The 22,118-nt window shown below is 45.6% G+C and overlaps 1 protein-coding gene across 10 annotated transcripts in view; it reads right to left on the reverse strand.

Annotated features, from left to right (window-relative positions):
- Osbpl10 (oxysterol binding protein like 10) overlaps positions 1–22,118 on the reverse strand; it is a 293,428-nt gene that overhangs the window by 49,384 nt on the left and 221,926 nt on the right. The window lies entirely within an intron of this gene.

Consider the following 22,118-nt stretch of genomic DNA (forward strand, 5'->3'; position numbering starts at 1 on the left):
TGCCTTTGCTTATAACCTAGTTCTGAATTCCACAACATGCAATCCCATGCAGGAATGGCCACCAGGACAAGGATGCTTTTGCTCACTAGGTGCTCTGAGTTGACAGAAGCTGGGGCACCAGCAGAGGAGAGATTCCAGAAAAAAATGAGAGTGTGGAGCTGAGACAGGGATATAGGCTAGGAGGTAAATGGGAGCCAGAAAAAGGAAAGGAATCAATAAAAACTGTGGACAGTGGAAGGGCAGCAAGGGGACCTGAATGTGTAAGAGGTACAAGAGCCTAGGGACCAACTACTGAATCAGTTTCTTCCAGCTCTGATGATAATGTGTTATTGTTATTGACAACATTCAGACTCCATCAAACCGAGGACTTAGTCCCTTTTCTCTAGTCATTTTCTATTCACAGAACATTTAACCAACTTGTCATAATCATTACATAATCCTACAGTATCTTCACATAGCAGTATTTTACTGTACAAACCCCATCATCAGCCCTGTGTCATGAAAACCACACAACTCTGCACATGTGCCATCAGCGCGGCCAGGGCATGCTGGGCTGTCAGCATATTCCCTCTGCTTTCTTGTCCCTCAATCCCCAATAAGTGACTTATATCCACTATTACATGCTTCGAAAATAGCTTCTCCCCTGAGAACAGAGATGTAAAGTTTTGCTATACAAATGCAAAATGACGGCTCCTGGTGACCTTCTGTCCTTCCCGCACATGCAGGGTTTCTCTTCTGGAAGTCTTTTTGGTAGCCATTTCTAATTCCCCCAAAGCAGGCCATCATTGCCAGATGTAAGGTCTCTGGGTTGAGTGGCTAGATGCTGTCATCTGATCAGAAGTTGTGTTGAAGACAGGCATTGTGGACACATCTTCAGATGGTCTTGTACAGATGAAGCCCCTTGGCCCTGGCACAGGGCAGCTGTTGAAGGCACTGGCACAAGTACCATCCTCTGTGCAGCTGCTTCCAAAGTCAAGTAACTGACTGTGTCTTAAGGCCACCACTGTATTTAGGGAACCTTATCTTTTCATTTGGAGGTAGGTTCTACAACAAGGCTGCTGTGACTGACGGGGACCCAATGGAGAAGTTGGTTCTTGTCTTTGACAGGTCCAAGGACAAGCACATCCACGTGGCAGGCTGGTCACCACTGCCATGATAATCCTTCCGCCGCCTCCCAGGGGACACGGTGGCTTCCTGGCGCTAACCACACATACACACACATTTACCACACTTGGCTTTCATAGACTGGAAGGACAGATGCTCTTCCTGAGCAAAAGGACCGACCTGCAGAAAGGTTAATTTTAAATAAAACACACTGTAGAAGGTAAAAGGAAGTCACTTCTGGGGAGGGCATTCATCATCAGCCAAGATAATCAGCAGTGATTATACCAAAAGGACTGACAGGTGTTCCTTTAACAGCATGGGAGGGCAGCATTCACAGGAAATGGCAGCGTGGCTTTGTCTCTTTTCCACATATCTGCTTAGAAACTGCAGTGCATCCATTTTTAAATGAAAGGGGGAAAGGAAAACATCAGGAAAGAGCAAAGAAAACGAGGGAAGTACAAGGCGGTGGCAGCAGCAAGTGAAGAGGAGGCAACTGGCCCACAGTGGTAGCTCCATAGACACCCTGGGGAACAGTGACAGCCAGCATGCAGGAAGCAGAGGCTGCAGGGCAAGCCCAGCAGGCCTTTCGTGTCAGCCCACTACATGAGAAAGTGGAAAGGGAAGGGCCCTGGTGGGGTGGAGAGGGCCTTCTATGTGCCAAGCACTGTAGCGGGGGCTTTCAAATGTTATCTTCCAAACCAAACACAGCACTGAAGTGGTAACATGCAGGAATCCTGGAAAGCCAAGCCATGTGGAGTTGGAGGACCAGGATCACTGCGGCCCTCATTCCAGATCACAAAAGCTCGTTAACATCAGGAAAAGGAAGAGGCAACAAAACCAGAGAACACACTCACTGGGGTGGCAGGCACACAGAAGAGCTTCGTCAACAGATTGCTAGAGGGAGGTCATGAAGCCACTGCTTTCCACCTGCAAGGCCCAGCCTCCTTGTTGGTAAGGAGATGAACCAGCCAAACCTGAGAAATCGTACCAGGACAATGCACGTAGGTACTAAGGTGAATAGCCATGCTCTCATGAGGCCTGGGCTTTCACACTGGGCTCACTGCAATGCCCACAGCCAAGTCCACCGAAGCTACTGTTATTGTACTGCATCCTCTGCGTGCTTATACAGGTGCTGCTGCCCTCCTCTCCAGTGGCATCCCTCTTGAAGCTGTTTGATGCTGCCAATCTCCTCTCCTATGTCTCTCCTAGTAATAGGACGGTGAGGGCTCTAAGACTGCAGTGGTCCAACCTGTCCATCTAGTCCCTGGCCTGACCTTGATGCAGGATCACTCTGGGGCTGGGCTACACAGGAAAGGACCAACACAAGGCAGCAGGCACAGTGGATCAGAGGAGGCATCTCAGCAACTGTGCCCAGAGGACCAGCTGTGATTTGGAGGTGACAAGAGTAGCAGAAATGCATTCATAGCTACCCAAACTTTCCAGAAGGCCCAGGAAAGCTTGGAAGAAACTCCTGCAAGACACCATTCTCTTTCCTGTAGGAAGAGGAAACACAATGGCTTAAGAAGCCATAAGCAAAGGCTGAAGGTAATCAGGCACCAGGCCTGAAGGAGTTACTATCATCTCCAGTGCTCAGGTGCCCACAAGGAGATAGAAGGATGCTTAAGAGAGAGCCTCTTGGCCACAGCTAGTGGAATTCCAACACCTGGAATTCCAATACTTGAAAGCCTAAGGCAGGAGGACTGCAAGTTCCAGGCCAGCCTGAGCTACAAAGCAAAACCTTGTTTCAAAAAACAACCCCCCACCCCAAAATAAAAGAAGGTCTCTCATTCAACAACAGGCTAATATTCTGGTTGTGAAGTAGCCCTGGGTTGAACTAGTGAGTTCTAGCCAGGACCTAGTTCAACTATATTTCTCAGGGCCAAGGTGGAGCCCCCATGCTACCAGGGCAGGTGGCACACCTTCTCTGGCACTCAGCGCATTGCACTGATATGGCTGCACATCTGCTTTCCTAATGGGCCGGGAAAGTTAAGTCTCTTGGCAGAGAAACACTAATTGTTTGGAGTGTACCTAGACATGGGTCCAGGATGGGGAAGAGGAACACTGTGACCAATCAATGGTATCAAGAGGCACTCAGGAGTGGAGAGTGGTGACCACATAGTTGTCAGCCTACACCAATCCCAACTTCCTGGTTGCAGGAAGCCTATCTAACTCCATTCTCATCTGCAGAATATTAACACAAAGAAAGGATGGTGCATAATGTCTGTTCAACAATTTTTTAAGGGAATGAATAAACCAAAGGAAACTAGGGGGGGATTAGAATGCACAAAAAACAAAATCTAGATTTACAACTGGAAGGCCATCCAATCCCAAAAGGCTGCAGCTCTATGAAACATAATGTAGAGACAGAAAGCAGGTGTGGCTACCACGGGCTGGGAGGACTAGTCACGGGTAACAGCTAAAGGGCATAGGTTTTCTTTCTGAAGTGATGAAGTTGCTTTAGAATTGGCTCTGGTGACATGGACACATACCTGTGAATACACTGAGGTCCAATGAATTCTTGGTACACCTCACATGGGTGAACTGTACACAACACACAATGCAAAATCACATAATGAAGCTAGTCAGAAAGCCATGGCCAGCGTGATTGCAGATATCACACAGAAGCTCACACAGAGGAGTCAATTCCAGGCAGAGCCCCAGGCCACGCTGAGGAGGGGAGGGGACATTCCAGCAGAATGGATGGTGCCAACCAGCGGCCACGGTACTGCAGGAGGCCTGGCTGAGGCCAAGGTATGTGGCTTTGGCCTTATGACCAGACACCTTGGAGAGCCCACCGGACCCCATGACTTGAAACAATTTATGCTCGGGTGACTTCTAAATGTTTATAGTAACTTCAGCCTTCTTCTCTGACTCCAGATTGGGCATCAGCTGCCTACTCAGTGCCTCCCCTTCACTCTCCAAGACAGAAGAAGAAACAGACACCAACCTCCCATCCAAGATGGATGTTCTAATCCATCTGGGACCTGTGGATATGTTACTTTTATGACAAGAGACTTCACAGATGTGATTACATTAAGCACCCGGAGGTGGGGAAACTAGGTATTATCCAAGTGGTCCCAATATAATCACATAAATCCATAAAAGTGAGGCTGTTTCCTGGCTGAGGTCAGAGGGAGACAAGACTGTGGAGAAGTGTCAGAGACACAAAGGTCATGGTTCTGAAAAGGAAGCCTAGAGCATCCAGAAAGGAACACGGCCCTGCTGACACCTTGATGTTAGCCGGATGAGACCTGTGAGGGACTTCTGACCTACAAAACAAAGGTGACAGATTTATGGTGCTTAAACCAGTAAGTCTGTGATCATTTGTTACACCATCCAACGGTCATATCAAGTTCAAGGTGTCTAACACAGACCTTTAATTCACACCTGCAAATGTGATCTTCCTCATCCCAGTGGATGCAGTTTTGTCTTTCCAAATGCTGGGTCCACAGCCCTGACACAGCCTTGACTCTCGAGCTTCCAGCAGTTGTGCAGGTCATATTCAGCGTTGCATAGAGTCTCATGCCCTCTCACGGACACCATCATCGCTCACCTCATTACTGCTAAGGCTTCCCAGCTGTGTTCTCTCCTCCACGGCCTACAGCTCCAGAAGACACCTTAAACCATAAAGTGCATCGTGTCACTCCTATACTCGAACCTGCCTCACTTCAATCAAAGGAAACGGCCATGCCTGGCTCTAGCCTGTGAGGCCCTACACGCTCTACTCCTCCACTTCTTCTATCTTCAGTCCCACCATGCGCCTTCCTGCTTTACCCTATTCATCTCCCACAAGCCACCATCTGTTCCCAGACACATCAATTATATGCCCACCTCAGGCCTTTGCACCTGTTATTGTTGCTCTTCTTCCTCTACTCAAAGGTTACCTCACCAGAGCAACCTCCAACCATCAGCTAAGCCGTCCCTTCCTTGTCTCTGTTGCTATGACACTGTAGGCCTCAGACATGTAAACATCTGACCTGACACCTTCCCACACCATTTTCCATTCCAAACCCTTCCCCATATACTTTGGCATCATGCCACCAGAAAGCTCTTCCTCAAACACCTAGCTCCCTAACAGAAAGTCTTCAATGGGTCTGAGTTGTAACTCAATTGTGAAATGCATGCTGAGCACGCACAAGGCCCTGGGTTCAATCTTCCCCCACCCCTCTCACACACACAAAGTCTTCACTGTTTTCCCACTGCCCAGAAGAAACTATCCACTTAGCCCAACCTTTAAAGACTCACAGTTCACCTGGGCCACTTCCCCTCCAGCTTCCCACATAAATTTCTTGCCTAAACCAATTGTAATGCACAGCAGGTCCTTTGTCCTCAGTGGTACAGCCATGGAGTCAATCAGGTGGGACTGAAATATTGATAGACAATTGCATCTGGCTGGTGGAGTGGCTCAGTGGTAGAGCACCTGCCTATCAAGCAAGCATGAGGCCCTGAATTCAAACCCCACTACTGCCAAGAAAAAAAAATTACACCTATATAGAAATGTTTTCCTTGTCATTGTTCCCTAAACAATACACAGCACCTACACTGTGTTAGGTACAGTCAGTCATGTAGAGGTGATCTGGTGTACGTAGGAGAATGTGTGAAGGGTGTATGCCAGTACGGCACTGTTTTATATCAGGGACTGGTGGACATTGTGTCCATGGGGCCCTGGAACCCATCCCTGTAAATACTATGGAAGAACAGTACTCATTCCTCATGCTACTCAATGCGCTTGTACTGTCTGGTATAATAAGTAGCCACATGTGGCTACTCAATTTAAGTTAAATTAAATTAAAATTCAGTTCCACAGTGATGCCAGCCACATTTTAAGTACTCAGTAGCCACTAGTGGCTGGTGGCTGTGGTATCGTCGTAGAAAACAGTCCACCGTCACGGCAGTCCACCATCCCAACTCATTTCTACTCCTTACACCATTTGTTCCTTCTCTGCAAAACCAGCACCAATGCCATGATGGCACTGTAATGTCCTAAGCAGGACAACCCATGGAAAAGCAGTGCTGGGGTCACTCACAGGCTGCCACCATGCCGAACCAGCCTTTACTTCTTGATAATACCAAGCTCAGTGAGAACAGATGACTTTGAAAATGTAAAATTCCTAATGAAACACAAAAGAATAGCTTTACAAACACATCCATCTAAGAAAGAGAGTGGAGTAATGCAGATGGAATAATGAATGCTGACTAACTAAATTAAGCCTGTGCCTAAAAAGTTAAATAAAGGAAGCTACTACCTAAGATTTGCTACCATAGAAAATAGAATTCCGGCTTTCTCTACCCACAGTGTAAATTATTATTGACTTATGCCCTGTGCTGGTGATGGGTTTCTTCTAATTCTGCAGATGGTAAGTGCCTTTATTCAGAAAGTAAACACAGCGACACTGAAGTCAATGGTAGACATGTAAATGACTCAGACTCCATGCTCAACGCCACTAAATCACTAAGCTGCTTTGCTTCTCCCATGAATTTTGCAGTTATAGGCCTGAACTCTACAGTAGGGGCAGCCTACTGGTGAGGCTAAGGGTGAGGATCTGCACAGTGGCAGCAGGGAGAAACTCTGTGTCACGCAGACTGATGTGTGGTCCCTGGGCCCACGGGCCTGCCTCTCTACAGCAGCACAGAAATGCAAAGCCCAAGAACCCATTCAAGACCACAGAATGAGGACTGCTATAGCCAGGGCGCACCTGCATTTGATGGTTTGTTTTCAGCAGTTATTCTTTTAGTTCAAGTATGACTGTAATTTACATTCAATACAATGTACACATCTTGGCGCACAGTCTGTGAGTTTTGACAAAATGTTATCAGAGGCAATCTTTTATGACTTGACAAGTATGTTCAGACATATTAACTACATTGACAACATTGCACAACACATCTCTAGAAACTTCTCAAGTTTTCCTTGCTCCCAGCTCCTGCAGATCCTGTGTTTGAGTAAGCCCTCCAATGTGTGCTGGAGTCTAAAATGCCCTGCCCTACTGACCCCAGGCCATGGGGCTGGAGAGGCAGCAGAGAAAAGGAACAGGTTTGCTAGAGATTGACCCCGGGGACAGAGAGGTAGCATGTGACTATCCAAATCCCTGCCCCAAGCCCAGTGTGGAGGTGGCTCTGAACTAGATGCTAGAAGGATCAGACAAACAAAAAACTTCCCGCATAAACTCACACGTGCACAAGTTGGAGAAGATGCAGAAGGAAATGCTATTCCCTAACATTAGATCATCCAAAATCTTCAACTGACCCCAAAACGGATTCAGAAAGCTATCAACCTTGATTGGATGAGGGGGACTGTATTTTCATCCATGCCATGGCAGGTGGGCATTCAGTTCCCACCTTGCATTTTATCTGTCCACTTTAATCTCTTATGGCTGTCATCTGGAAATCCCCTACCCAATCTCCCTGGGGGAGACTGCAGAAGGGCAAGTAACACAGAGGAAATAACCAGTGGCACCACGAGCCACAGAATAGTTTTGATTTACAAGTCATTAAAAGCAAGAAACATTTTACTGTTCTCTGAAGGCCAAAAGGGACTGCATCATGAATAATGGAAAAAGCAAAATGCATCAAGAACTCCCCTGCAGATAATGTTTTCCATGGGCCACACTAAGGCCCATGAGCAGAAGTCTTCCAACGTGCCTGGCACACAACACACACACAACACACACACACACACACACACACACTATTTGATCTTTGAGCCTTCAAAGATCAAAATCAAGCAAATTTACCCTACTTCGCCTCAAGTGTCTAGGTCATTATCTCATAGCAGCCACACAACCAGGATTCAGTACCACAAGGAGATCAAGAGCTAGTCATTTTAGAAACAACTCAAAGCTCAGGCAATTTTCAACTTTGCACTTTTCTTAAAAGTCATTCTGGTAATATGCTGATTATATCCCGATTTCTGTAAATATTAGCAAATGAAGGAAAATGCATCTGGAAGAAACAAAGCTCCAGCAATATGTAAGAAAGAAGAAACCCAAGGCACAACCACCACAGCTCCTGATTCCACAGAGAGGAAGCACCAAGAGTACTCCGTCAAAGCTGCACTCTACTGCACCCGCTCTCTTTAGGCTCAGACAGCAGGCCTTTTCTCTGCTTTTTAATTTGCATTACATGTCCATTTTGCAGCCACAGTGACAAAGGACATTAAAAGGTTTCCTTGTGCTTTGATTCCAATGTGAACTGAATAAAAAGGATCTAAGAGGGTAACTGCCGCAATTCATAGTTTTTCATGTTACTCCATTGCCATAAAATCCAAATAAGGCTCACTATGTTCTTTACTTCAAAAAACTGGCACATTTCGCCTCTGCTTTGTTTCCACTCTCAAATGCCTCATCCCAGGAAAACCTAAAGAGACTTGTGAGGCCGCTGCAACCATCCTCAGGTAATGTGACAGTATGGTGTGGGACTTAAGCACAACTGTGAGATTATTCCACTTAGCTCAGAAAGAAGAATGGGAATTTTTTTTTGGCAGTACTGGGCTTTGAACTCAGGGCTTCGAGCTTGGGAGACAGGCATTCTGTTGCTGGCGCCACACCTCCAGCCCTTTTTTCTTTGGTTATTTTTGAGATAGGGTCTCACTTTTTGCCCAGGCCATCCTAGACCACAATCCTCCTGTTTAAGCTTCCCACTATCACCAGGAATGACAGGCATATACACCACCACACCCAGCTTTTTTCCTTGAGATGGGGGTCTCGAAAACTTTTTTTTCCCTGCTTTAAACTTCGATTCTCCTGATCTCAGCCTCCCAAGTAGCTAGGATTACAGGTGTGAGCCACCATGCCCAGAAAGAATGTGAATATTAAAGTCTAAATGTAACCTAGTAGGATCTACACTAGTATTTAACTAAGTTCTAGTTTGGGTTTGTTTGAGTCAGTCTGAGGCACACAATATCCATTTCAACCACTAGTTGTTTTGTCGTGAGGGGAGAGATTTTGATAGAATTCTCTACTCGTGAACAACACGTCTTCATCCCATTCCTAAGACGTGATCGTGAGATAGACTGCCTCTGAGTTTCAAAATAACCCACAGCAAGTGACACTTCATTTGAAGTTGACATTTAACTGAATACTTTTGTGTCATCCATAATTCAATGTCTAAAAATGAAAAGGTTTCATTTCTGTCATAGTATAGTTCATTTTTGCATAACAAACTACTGTGTTTTTCAACTTAACAAATACACTGCATAATGGCGGTGGACCCTGGGTGGGGATGAGGTTTGACCCGGTGTCTATTGCTTGGACAGCTCCCCAAGCAGGAAGCTGGACCTGTGAGAAGGTGAGGGCAAGATGACAACCTCCCGTGGAGCAATTCCTTTGGAGGGGATGAGGTGACGGCTCAAGTCTGGCTAGATGACACACCCAGGAAGGATCAGCTTGGGTATCAACAGGTGCGTTTATTCCCGTGTTGCTGTTAACCGCCCCCAAGAGCCAACACACACCAGTTTGTGCTCCTAGAGGGCAACATACAAAATTCTGGAGCTTAATTTTAAATTAATGCAAAGTTATTAAGGACACAAGAGAATCTGACTCAAACTGATTCTGAGGGACCTTCCAGAGGAAAACTTGACAGCAGTGACTATGGTGGTGACTTGTCACTGTTTCTGACCTCCACAAGCCAGTACTCCCAGATATAGAAAAACTCTGGTCTGTGTTCCTCCCTTGATAGAAGACTACTTAGAAAATATTAATTAGAACGCTTAGCAACCCAACTGAAAAATGTGTGCAGGCTATAAACAAGAGGTACAGGATGAAAGAAATTCAAATGGCTGATAAATATATAAAAATAGGCATAACTTCATTGAAAATGAGAACAGAAATAAAAAATGAGTGGTTATTTCCCACCTAGAAAAGCTGACGATAAGACTTGCTATTCATTCTTTAGTGACAAAGGTACAGGATAACAGCAGCCCTTACACATTGCTCAGGGGGCAAAAATATGGCTTCATCTCTGAGGATGATTTGGTAATACTCATCAAAAATTTTAATTCCTGTATTTATTGTCTGAAATTCACTTACACTCCATTGCTAGAAAGTTTCTCTGTATAAGATGCATTTGCAAAAGTGTACAAGAATAAGCACGATTTGTAACAGTGAAAAACCACAACCTAAATGCTTCTTCTAGGGTGGAATTAAAGAGTGACACAAAGCTCCATGGGTTAGAGGCACAGAGCACATGGAACAGCTCTATGGCTGCCAGAAAGAACACAGATGACCTCTGTATACAGGCACGGGAGAGTACCCAAGACACATGGCTGTATTGGAAAGCCACACAATGCTGTCTGTAGTGCAGTTCCACTGGTGTAAAAAGACTTTAGGAAGAAAAATGCACATATGTTTGCTCTGCAGATGGTCCAGGAGAGACAGGCAGTAGCCCGTTCCAAGTGGGAAGGGCCAAAACCACGCGCAACCTTCACTCTTGGCTTCCTACAAGTTCCATCCTGTAGTTGTTGACTGGTCATTAGGCTGTTTTATGATAATTCTTAAAATCCTCTTCCTCTCATTGCCAACCTACAAATTGTATGAACTGTCAAGATGCAACATTAGCTTTGCTGTGTGCTTAATTCTGCAGCTATTGGGGAGCAGCGGAAGGAGGTGTGGCGGGCAGTGGCAGACCAGGAGGAGCACATTTGAAAAGGTTGCACGGTACAACAGGCAAAGCTGGTTATTTTTCTTCCAGTAACCAGTCCAGCTGAGTTGACTGCTTTCCTCAAAGGCAGCAGTTATTGACTTGCTCCATATATGGAGCTCAGGGTGGACCCCGCTTTGACTTCCATGGCACACCTAACATACCTGGTGAACAATAGTCAATTTGACTGCTGTGGGCGGTGGAACATAGCCCACCACGTCCACATCCTAATTCCCCAGGGGTGTGATGTTAAGTTACATGATGGGGGGATATTAGATTTGCAGATGGAATTTAGAGTACAAATCAGCTCTTCTTAAAACCTGGAGCTTATCTGGGTTATCTAGGTGGACTCAGTGTAATCATGGAGGTCCTTAGGTGAAAGGAGGAGGCAAACAGGGGAGTTAGAAGGAGACAGGATTAACAAACAAGGTCAAATTGGTGCAAGGTTCCTGGCTCTAAAGAAAGAGGAAGGAGCCACAAGCCAAGGAATGTGGGCAGCATCTGAAGGCTGGAAAAGCCCAGGAAATGGATTCCTCTCCCCCCACCCCCCAGTGTTTCCAGATAGGAGCACAGCCCTGCCACCACCTTGCTGTCAGCCCTCTGAGACCTGTGCAGACTTCTCGCCCACAGAACCAAGATGATAGATCTGTGGAAATATGTTACAGAGCAAAGGAAACTCATACAACCTACTTCTACGTCTTCACCTCCTCACCCCACAGTTCCTCTGCGGCAGAGACCTGTGGCACTGTGAAGTCAGCCTGGGCAGCCCCACGTGGACGCTCATGGACTCAGGCATGCACTGCCTGGTGACTTCAGACTTTCTCAGAGAAAACCCAGCAAGGCGCCAGCAACTCGAGTCCCTTGATTATGATTAAATTAGCTTTACTCAAAGCCATCTTTGAGTAAATTATCAAGAAGCCCTTCGCAGTTCATGCCTCACCCAGATTCCTCCTCTGGAAGACTCCTGAATCTGACTTACAAACCTGTCAAGAACCATGACAGTACGCCTCAGGGTTTCTAGGCACACTTCACATCTACAAACTAGGTAAGCTGGTAGAACAAAGGGCAGTGAGAGAGAGAGCGTGTATTTTGGTGGCACTGAGGTTTGAACTCAGGGCTTCGTCCTTGCTAGGTAAGAGCTCTACCACTTGAGCCACACCTCCAGCACTTTTTGCTTTAGGTTCTTTTTCCAATAGGGTCATATGTTTTTGCCCGGAGACTGCCTCAGACCTGCTACCTATGCCTCTCAGGTAGCTAGGATTACAAAAATGAACCACCATACCTAGCATTTTTGCCATACCACCATACCCCTATAAGGCTGGCCTTCAACTGTGATTCTCCTAATCTCACCTACCAAGTAGTTGGAATTGCACCTGGCCCCAAAGAATGATTTCAGTAAGGATGGATTTACTATCGAGTGCCATGCCTCAAGCTGAACCCTGGAAATTCACAATCTGCCGCCACATTGCCATGAGGAAAATTACCATTATGACCCCTGATAGCTGCATACTCTCATTCTCAGAGGCACCTACTGAAAGAGCTTGGGTTAATCGCGCTGTGTCAGACTTCACAGTTGGGACTGCAGAGAGACACCATGCTAAACCAACAGCATAAAGTCATGCTTCCTCTACCAAAATTCTAAAGGGAACAGAGGAAGCTTAGTGCCTCATTCCTAAGGTTTGTGCATCTCCACAAACACATCTGGGACTTCTAGGAACTTTGCAACATACCTCAACACTCAAATGACCTCAGACAGGCTCTGGCTTCTACTGTTGTTCTGTATCGTATGCCTTACCACCCTCACCCAATGGCTTCTTCAAGGAACTGTGTTCTCAAAGAAAATGAACAAAAGCCTTTGTGACGTGAGATTTGGGTTACAGAGGCTCAGCCATATAAGCACCAGTCCCTGGCTTCTGCAGGACACAAAGCACCCCTCACTGGGTTGAGAATCACTGATCTAATGGACCATGTCTGAAGTGGGCAAGTATGTCTCCATCATGAGGATTTCTATAAAAGATGCCATTCTAAAGTATAGTTTGTACACTAAAAACTCATCATCTTAGATTTGACATCTTACTGGTGACACTGGGATTTGAACTCAGGGATTTTTTTTAAATGCAGGTAAACATAAAACTCCCTTCCCTTCTTGCTTTCATTTTTTTCTCTCAGTGCAATACATGAAATCGGTATCAATCTCCTGTGAGAAAAATTCACAGCCCCAAAGGATCATTTCCTCCCTGAATTACATAATGTCTTCTTTTTGAGCCAGTATAAGCTGGCTCTCCACCTTATAGGTCACAAGCAATCGAACACCAGGTATTTGGAATCTGAGACACATTTTCCAGTAAGAATATCTGGGCGGGGCGGGTTCATTTCAGAGTAACTCACGGGGCCCTTTAAACTTGAGTGAGCGTTCAATACCAACACATGCGCTGGCAATTCAGACTGGATACTCTAATAGCATGAATTTTAATTAACGGTAAAAAGAAAGTTATATCCACATCTTATTCTTTTTAAAGGAAAACATTCTGATCAGAGGACAGAAGAAAATACATTTGGCCCTGAGGGTTGATAGACTGTGCTCAGTCCTGTTTAATGTCACTTCCACTTAGGTTTATGGCTTCCTTCCCCTTTATAGGCTGTACTCTGCCACTCTAATACATATTAGTGACGAGGTTACATACTGGGACTCTGCAGCCTATAAGAAGAACAGCATGTGACATAGGACAGTTCAAGGTCTGTTTACCAGGCTGTGCAAGTGAATGACAGAGGGAAGGGACAGAATTCCCTGTCAGGAGAGGAGAGAAAAGATGGAGTGACAGAGCATTGCATGCACCTGACTGCAGTCCCTCCTGGTCACCCACTCAGCCCCTGGCTATGCTAAGGTCCTCAGGAGTGAGGACTGCGGCTTGGGGAGGCAGGATCAGGATGGACAGCTGTCGATCTGCTCAAGTGTAAGGAGCAGCTGCCTGGGTCCTGCATCCACAGCAGGAGCACAACACTACTGGACCTACAGACTGCTCCACGGTTCACTCCCTCCACTGCTCCATTCCACCTGCTACTTCCTGCCTACGTGCTCACAACCATCAACAGTACCAAGAAAATTAAAACTTAAAGTTAAGTCCTGGTCCACAGCAAGCCCCTGCCATGCTACAAAGTCAACTGAAATTTCAAATGGGCTAAGAGAAGTCATTGGCGAACTCAGGAAGAAATACTCTCTTCTTCCAGGACATTCTTTCCCCAGGATCGTAAGTGTCTGGAAAGTGAGTATCATCACAGCAGCGACATCTTGAAAAAAGTCACTCTTTGTGGAAAAATAAAAATGGGAGCCAATGGTGCGAAGCTCATTTCTGCTGGCAAGACTGCATGGTCTAGGCAAGGGAGGGACAAAGAGAGAGAGAATTTGGGGTCCCGTTTATAGGGTGAGGGTAAGGACCCAAAACAGAAAACTAAAACTTCTCATACCACATTGCTACAATCTCTTCAATGCGCCACCTCTGCTTCAGATGTGACTTTCTCCCTTCGTGGTGACAGGAATGACTGGAAGGAAAGGAGCAAAGGAAAGGAGGAGGGATCCACAGGAAACACCCGTGGTGCTTTAGGCCTTTCTCATTCACCAGTTTCAAAGTGCTTAATCCTTTGGGGCCTGCTGCAGGACAGAAGAGATTAGACCACTTGGGGCTGGTTTTTTTCATAGGGCTCAGCTCACAATTGGCAAATCCCAGGTGGCTAGGTCTCCAACACTCTGGTAGGTGTTATGTCACAAAGCCACACTAGCCTGGGGGGAGGGGAGGGAAGGGAGGCCACATGGGGAACACTCCTGTGGCTGCCCCCGAAGACTCACCCAATCCAGGTAGAACCTATTAAAAGCCTCAGACACATCACCCAATCCAGGTAGAACCTATTAAAAGCCTCAGACACATCACCCAATCCAGGTAGAACCTATTAAAAGCCTCAGACACATCACCCAATCCAGGTAGAACCTATTAAAAGCCTCAGACACATCCCACAGGCCAGGGCATGATGAGACCTAATATCCCACTCCTCTCTCATAAAGGCAACACCTAGCCAAGAAGGAAGAGGGAGGGGAAATAGAGGGAGAGAGGAAGAGGGCTTGAAAAAGTAGTAGAAACTAAAACTAACCCCCAAAGCTGCACAGGAACACACATGACCACGCCTTATAGTCAGGAGAGCTCATGGAAGCTGCCAGACACCAGGTCAAAGATGTTCTTGGAAGTGCACATCAGGCCTAGGTTTGTGTACGATGCTTATGTTGCTGAGTTGTTAAAGGAAAAGGAAGGAGCTGGGGGTGTGGTTCACAGGATCACCTAGCATGCCTGGTATTGCCTAGCATGTGTGAGACCCTGGGTTCCATCCCAGCACGCCAGGAAAGATAAAAAGAACAAAGCAGAAGAATGCTATTTTGCATGACAGAAAGGAGCTCTGAACCATGGGAGGCACCATTACAGACGATCTGAACACTACTAAGATATAATAACTGTTATGAAACATGCATGGAGCTAATAAGTTGGTATAAAATCTGTTAAAGTAAGGAAGGCCCCGTTCAGTGCCCAGCACACACTGGGAGCTCAGTTTCCAGTTACTGAATAAACAAATGATTGAGTAGACGATCACTGTCTCACTACTCTGGGACAGGGAGGAAGCTAAGGAGCGAGTCAAGCACTTTCAGCAAACAACCCTCAGGATCCTTGGTGAGGCCTCAGGGTCGGCTCCTGGGAGATGTATCCTCCATATTTGCCTCAAGGATGGACTGCTTGACTTTCCCTGCAGACCACCAGCCAGAAGGGAACAAATCCAGATAATCAAATCCTGCTCATTCCAATATGGTGCTCTCAGTGGCTTTTCTAAAAGGTTACAATGAGTTCCGCTTATAACCACCATTGTCTAGTACCTATTGAATAGCTGGTCAAGGCCAAAGGATATAAATGGACCAACTAATAAGAGCACCTTCTGCCTGGAGATCTGCGGCACACTGGTCACTAATGAGCCACACAGCAGCATGTGTAAGCCATATGCCAATCAACAGGCTAACTAACTGTACTTCTATGGGGCTAATGGAACTTTTAGGTGCATACGATAAAGGTGAGCACAGAGCAAAGCATGCCTTTAGTCATCGGCACCACTAACAGATCTTATCACTGACACTAATTCCAATGTGTGGGAATATCTATCGTATACATAGTACTTTGCTAAATATTTTGACATCTCCAGAGAGGACTCAGACATGGGATCTATTCTCAAAGAATTTGGTCTAGGTAGGTGTGGTGATGCATGCCTGTAATCTGAGAACTCAGGAGGGCCAAAGAAGGATTGTGAGTTTGAGGCCAGCCTGGGCTAAGAAGCAAGATCTGGTAAGTAAGTAAGGAAGTAAATAAGTAAGTAGTAAATAGGAGGGAGGGAGGGAGGGAGGGAGGAGGAAGGAAGGGAGGGAGGGAGAGAGGGAGAGAGGGAGAATTTGGTCTATGAGATGAATGATCAAATTAGGAACGTCCTGGAGAAATGAAGATAACCACTGCAGGTAAACAATCTCTTCAGGGTAGACATGGGGGTATAGCAGACTCTATCTGTCACCATACAAAAGCTACTTGCCTTTCTCCCTTGCTAACAGAAACTTAGTTCTGGGCTCACTGGGATCTTGGCTCCTTTGACCTCAGGTAAGGTGCCCTCCTCCACAGCAAAGGAGGGACTCATGGAAATTCAGTTTATACGTTATTAGGTACAGGTGTGGCACAGCCAAGTGAGCCAGTTTTAGCAAAAGATAAAAGGGAAGGGGACTGGGAGGCTTCCTCCCAAATAAAGTCTTGAGAAGAGCCCCTATCTCTGTCACACAAAGAGTATGATGTGAGGTGCAGTGCTGGAATTATAGCCATGAATCTGCAACCGTAAAGTAACAAGTGTAAGGACAAAATGTGTATAGCAGGCAGAATGGGAGAGGCTGGTACCTTCGAGGCTACCATCAACTCCATCAAACCTGCAATTGCTTACTACAGAATTCTTGCACAAGAAATTCAAACATAGCTAGGCATCAGTGGCTCACACCTATAATCGTAGCTACTTAGGAGGCAGAGATCAGGAGGATCATGGTTTGAAGCCAGCCTAGGCAAATGGTTTGAGAGCTCCTATCTTGAAAATACCTATCACAAAAAAGGGCTGGCAGAGTGGCTCAAGTGGAGAGCACCTGCTAGCAAGCATGAGGTCCTGAGTTCAAACCCCAATACTGCCATACAAAAAATTCAAATTTAATAATGCTTGAGCTGCTAGCTGTTGGGTTTTCTGGTTTTTGCAGCTAAAATAATCCTACCTAGCACAGGAGATGGTATAGGGTGGAGAAAAAGACACTAGATGGGAGTTCAGACATCACCACTGACCAGCTCTGCCATGCGTGGCAAGATAGTCAGATCCTCCAGCTGGCAAGTGGCCATTTAGCCTCCACAGATTAACACTGAGTGATACAAAGGCCATGACTCAGAGAGAAAAATGTCTTTCTCTACAGAACTGAGGAGGAGATACCACCAAACTAGTGTTGAGATGAGTGGAGTGAGGAAGGGTGACTCTAACCTTATTTGAAACAGATTTTGACACCAATTTTAAATATACTATTTCCTATGTAGCAACCACTTGGAATTAAATACTGTGGGTTTATTATAGGACTGGATAAAATGATTTCCAATTATTATAAATCAAAGATAGTTGTTTCACACCTTGGTCAAACTGCTGACAACCAATAACTAATGCCAACTTATAAGATTAAAAATCTCTGTTAAAATTATCTGAAGAGCTGGGTACAGTGGCTTAGGTCGATATAGCATTCCCCCAATGAACAACATGAGCTTCTGACTTCTCCCACCATCTTTTCTCCTTCTACTAGCCTCCTCAATAGTAGAAGCCGGAGCAGAGACTGGGTGAACTGTACACCCCATAATCCCAACTACTTGGAAGGTGAAGATAGCATTTCGAGGCCAGCCTGGACAAAAAGTTCACACGGCCAATAAAAGCTGGGCATGGGGGGCACGTGTAGGAAGCATAAACAGGAGGAGAGTGCTCCAGCCAGTCCAGGCATAAACGCAAGACATCACTTGAAACATAATGAAAGCAAAAAGGACTTGGGGCTTGGCTCAAGTGGTAGAGTGCTTGTCTAGCAAGTGCACATCCCTGAGCTCAAACTCCAGTACCAACCCCCCAAAAAAAGAATTAGCTAAGGGACTGCAACAACATATATTTGTATAGGTGTTAAGTCCAGTGCTAAAATGGCAGTTCAACCAAGAACAGGAAGAGCTCAGCCAAGTCTCCTTCCTTTATTCTCAAAAGAATCCTCCCCCTTGGAGAAGGGGGCTATCATTTGCTTATGTGAGAAATCAAGTATGCAATTTTCTAACCGAAGTCCAGCTGGCTAACATTATGTTGATACAGTACGCTGTACAAACGGACATCAGGAGAGATCTTTCTAAAACTGCTAGATCTGAGGGTACAGGACGCTGGTCTCTTGATAACCTGCTATCACTGCAGTGTAGACGGATAACACAGCAAAGCTTCTCACAGCGACAGTCAACAGAGGGTGACCAGATATGCCAGTGTGCTCTTATCAGGTATAAAAACTCTCAGGCCAGGGACTCCAGGGGAGGGAGTAATAGTGTGGACTCTCCTAGGCCAGGGAGACAAATATTTGTCCCCCAAAATTATCACAACACTATACTTCATTGCTGCCCTTTTACTATTTAACCAAGGAGGATTTGAGGAAGTTTTCAAGTTCACCAACTATGGGCTGGAGACATAGCTTAGTCACTGAGTTCTTGCCTAGCATGTACGAGGCCCTGAGTTCCATCCCCAACACCACAAAAATAAAGCTGATAAAATATTCTTCAACTTAGTGAATGATAAGCTGGATAATCAGAAGGTCCAAGGGCTACCACTGAACATGAAAAGAAAAAGTCAGCACCACCCTTAACAATCTGTGTGAATCTGGAGTACAGTGTCCAAGCAGAGGAAGCCCAACTCAAAGGCCACCTTTCCAATGACCTTCTGGGAAAGGCAAAACTACAGGACAGCAGTGCCAGGGGAAGAGCTGACTGTGAAGGACACAAGAGAATTTGAGAAAGGCTGACAGACTGCTCTGTACTTTGATTTAAAACTTACAAAACTGCATTTGAAGAATGAGTCACACTGTCCATTATACCACAGTAAACATGGCTTTTTAAGAAATGATGGTTTTGTCCCTCACACACACCCTCCAGGAGGGTAAATGTGCCTGCAGGGGTGTGCTGCCATCCTGGATGGGCCCATTGTGCCCTCCTCTACCGAGCCCAACCAGTCACCACGCAGGACAGGACAGGAAATAGAAACCCTTAGGGATCTCAGTCAGAAAGGAATCTAGCATGGGATTTCTGAATTTACCATTGGAAAGGTGAAGAGTAGACATCAAGGGTCCCTTAAACTTTGAAATATAAGCACGCACCACTACAGGGGGCTGCGAGTCAAAGGTCGGGAAGCCACCAGCCACACCTTCTCACTCCCAGGCAGCAGAGCGAGGCTGGCCACAGCCTCCTCTAAACACTCAGGTCCCTGACCCTGCCTGTCAGCAGTACCAGCAGAACTTCATTTCCCCCACTAAGCTGTTAAGAGAGTGGGAGCATGGAAAGTTAGGTCTCCAGTCCCTTCAAGCAAGGGCTGGGGGGAGAGCTCAGTGGCCAGTGTATGCCTAAAATGAATACTCAGGCCCTGGGGTCAATCCCCAGCACAAAACAAAACAGAACAAAACAAAAATGAGCCAATCCACAGTATCCACCCTTCTTATCCTACCTTTCTTTTCTTTAATACAGAAAGCACAATGAAGCCCTGCCTCCTATATTTTTTTGGTCTAAATGTAAACTTCAAATGGTGTCACAGAGCTGAAAAAACTGTTCTACTAATGGATGAAACCAAGATCCTAACTCATTTCATTATGGAAGAATATTTCACTTTCACGTTTAGTTAGCTCTGGCCCCAGCAGGATAAAATGCTAAGCTCATGCACTTGATAAAACACAGCCAAGCACAGCTCCATTCTAACTCATGTATTATAAACACACTATCTGTTTTAGCTTTTTTTCTGCTGAGAATTAGGCAGACTAAGCTTGAGAATGCATTTGTTTCCCAGATAGTAAGCCAGAACCAGGCAGGGAGGTACCTTTTGCATCCTGATTATTCTCCCAAAGACCCAACAAAGCAGAAGAAAATAGTTTATTAAACTAAAATACCATAATAACAACAATTCTTAAAATTAGCTCTCCTAAGATGATCGTTACTACATTCTCTATATCAAAAGTGGCAAGTGAGGAATTTTGAGACTTTAGGAATTTCACTTCATTCCTTCTTGAGTTAGTTCTTTAGATTACTCAGAAGGGAGAGAGATAATGGCAACTTTTTCCTTTTTCTGCCAGAAAAACTATTGGTGGATTTTGTTAGTTCCTTCAACGAACAAGACAAAAAAAACATGTGACAAAGCACAATGACCTAAGAAGAAAAATGGTGTCCAAACAAACTAGCTGTTTGGGCTCTGAGAATCAGCTACCAGAGTTGTCGCTTGGAAAAATGAGGGGAGTCTCTGCAAAAGAACTCTAATTCTCCCTCCTCAGAAAACCCTCAAAACACTACTGTACCCCCTAGGTCTCTTGCTGCCATGAGGAATCATTGCACAATATCTTATAATCCTCTGACAAAAGGATTAAGGGCAATAACAACACAAGCCAATGACTGCTCCAAATTTAATGGAAAAGGCTCTTCTCCTTAGGGAAACTTTTAAAAAGGTGAACTTGGAGCTAGTTATTACAATTAGATGGCATCTCCCATCAGTGCTGCTGACTGGTGGGGCAAAGCGGGAGACAGTTTTTATTTAAAAACTACAGGCAGCCTCTCAGCCTTTAGGGGTCAGAGGATGCACCATCAGGGAAGGAAGAAGCAACACTAAGAAGGACTAACACAGCATGGAACATTACCACCTGCAATGAGTACGTTGATTAAGCTCTGTTAGGTTTTGTCTCAGAATGCTGCTGGGAATGAGGATCTAAACCACGATTACTAAAGATCTAAGAACTCACTTCTGTACTCTTTTCACTTCCCTCTAAAGCAAGGCTTTAAATATGTTGCTTATGGCATCACATGTGTGCACACACACGCACATACATCAGGTTCTTTTCTGGGAGAATGGAGGATTTTGTATTTTTTCAATCCTTTTGCAGTTAGGCAACCACTTGAGACGGCTGGGTTCCTACCACTTAGTCACGGACTTAAACCTTGCAACTCATGGACCAGATACATGTATTTTTTTCAGCCTGAAACTCCTTGCACAGTTACAGGTCAAATGCCTTCCAAAGAGCCACATCTTCCTTGGCTTTCTATCCTGCTAAGGCCCCTTGAAGAAGCTACTGAAACCTTTGTAAGCAGCCTAACACTGCCTTTTGAGAGCCACTCTACTAAGTCACTGTCAAAGAGCAGCAGGAAGCTAGGAGAGAAACTTCAATTGACAGGTGAGATACCTGATGGAAGAAGCTGCCTAAGGCAGCTTTCAAAATAGGTATGTGAGTGTCCCACAATATTCAGGCTAAAATGATCTCAACTGAAATTAAGAACAAACTCTAACAAGTAAAGCAAAAGGGCATGTACATCAAAAGAAAAACAAAAACCAAAAATTTATTCATGACGCAAGTAAAACTGGACAAAGGAACCACTGCATTTGGCTCCATTCCAGTTGAGGCAGGCTAGAATTAGAGAAAGTTCTGTACTCATAAAAAAATATGACTTAATATTGTATGTATTTATATGTTGCCCATACCTGGCCCGGTCACCGCCCATGCGCCTTCCCACTCATTGATTATGGGATGGAAATCACCTGGTTCCTCCCTTCCCATAGATTAGCTTAAGTTTTAAAAGCACATGGAAAGGAGAAGCATACTCTCGGCCTCCATATTCCAATTGTGCCCACCATGCTCCCTTTTGTGTTTCCCTTCCCAAACTTTTAATAAACTCCGTTTACACCCATGCGTCCTGCCATGGATTCTTCCTGGTGGGACACAAAGAATTTGGAATTCTAATAACAGGCACCATTAACACAGCTGCCCTGGAAGGCAGAGGTAAGGAGCCAAGCCCGGACGACAGACAGCGGGGTCCGTGGAGCTTGCTGGAGCCTGGCTGGTGGTCAAATCTTCAGGGAAGGGCTGCTCCTTGGTGACAAGGCACAGCAGTAACCCTCAGCAGCCCGCGCAGAGTCTCAGCCTGCCCCTTGGACCCGGCCTGGTTCGGAGGCATGCAGGAGTGGAGGGAGTTAGGCAGGAGCTAGTACAGCACGAACCACATGAAGAAGCCATTAATCAGGGGTGACATGAC

Source organism: Castor canadensis, chromosome 5, assembly GCF_047511655.1.
Source record: "Castor canadensis chromosome 5, mCasCan1.hap1v2, whole genome shotgun sequence".
In the NCBI taxonomy this organism is placed as follows: Eukaryota; Metazoa; Chordata; class Mammalia; order Rodentia; family Castoridae; genus Castor; species Castor canadensis.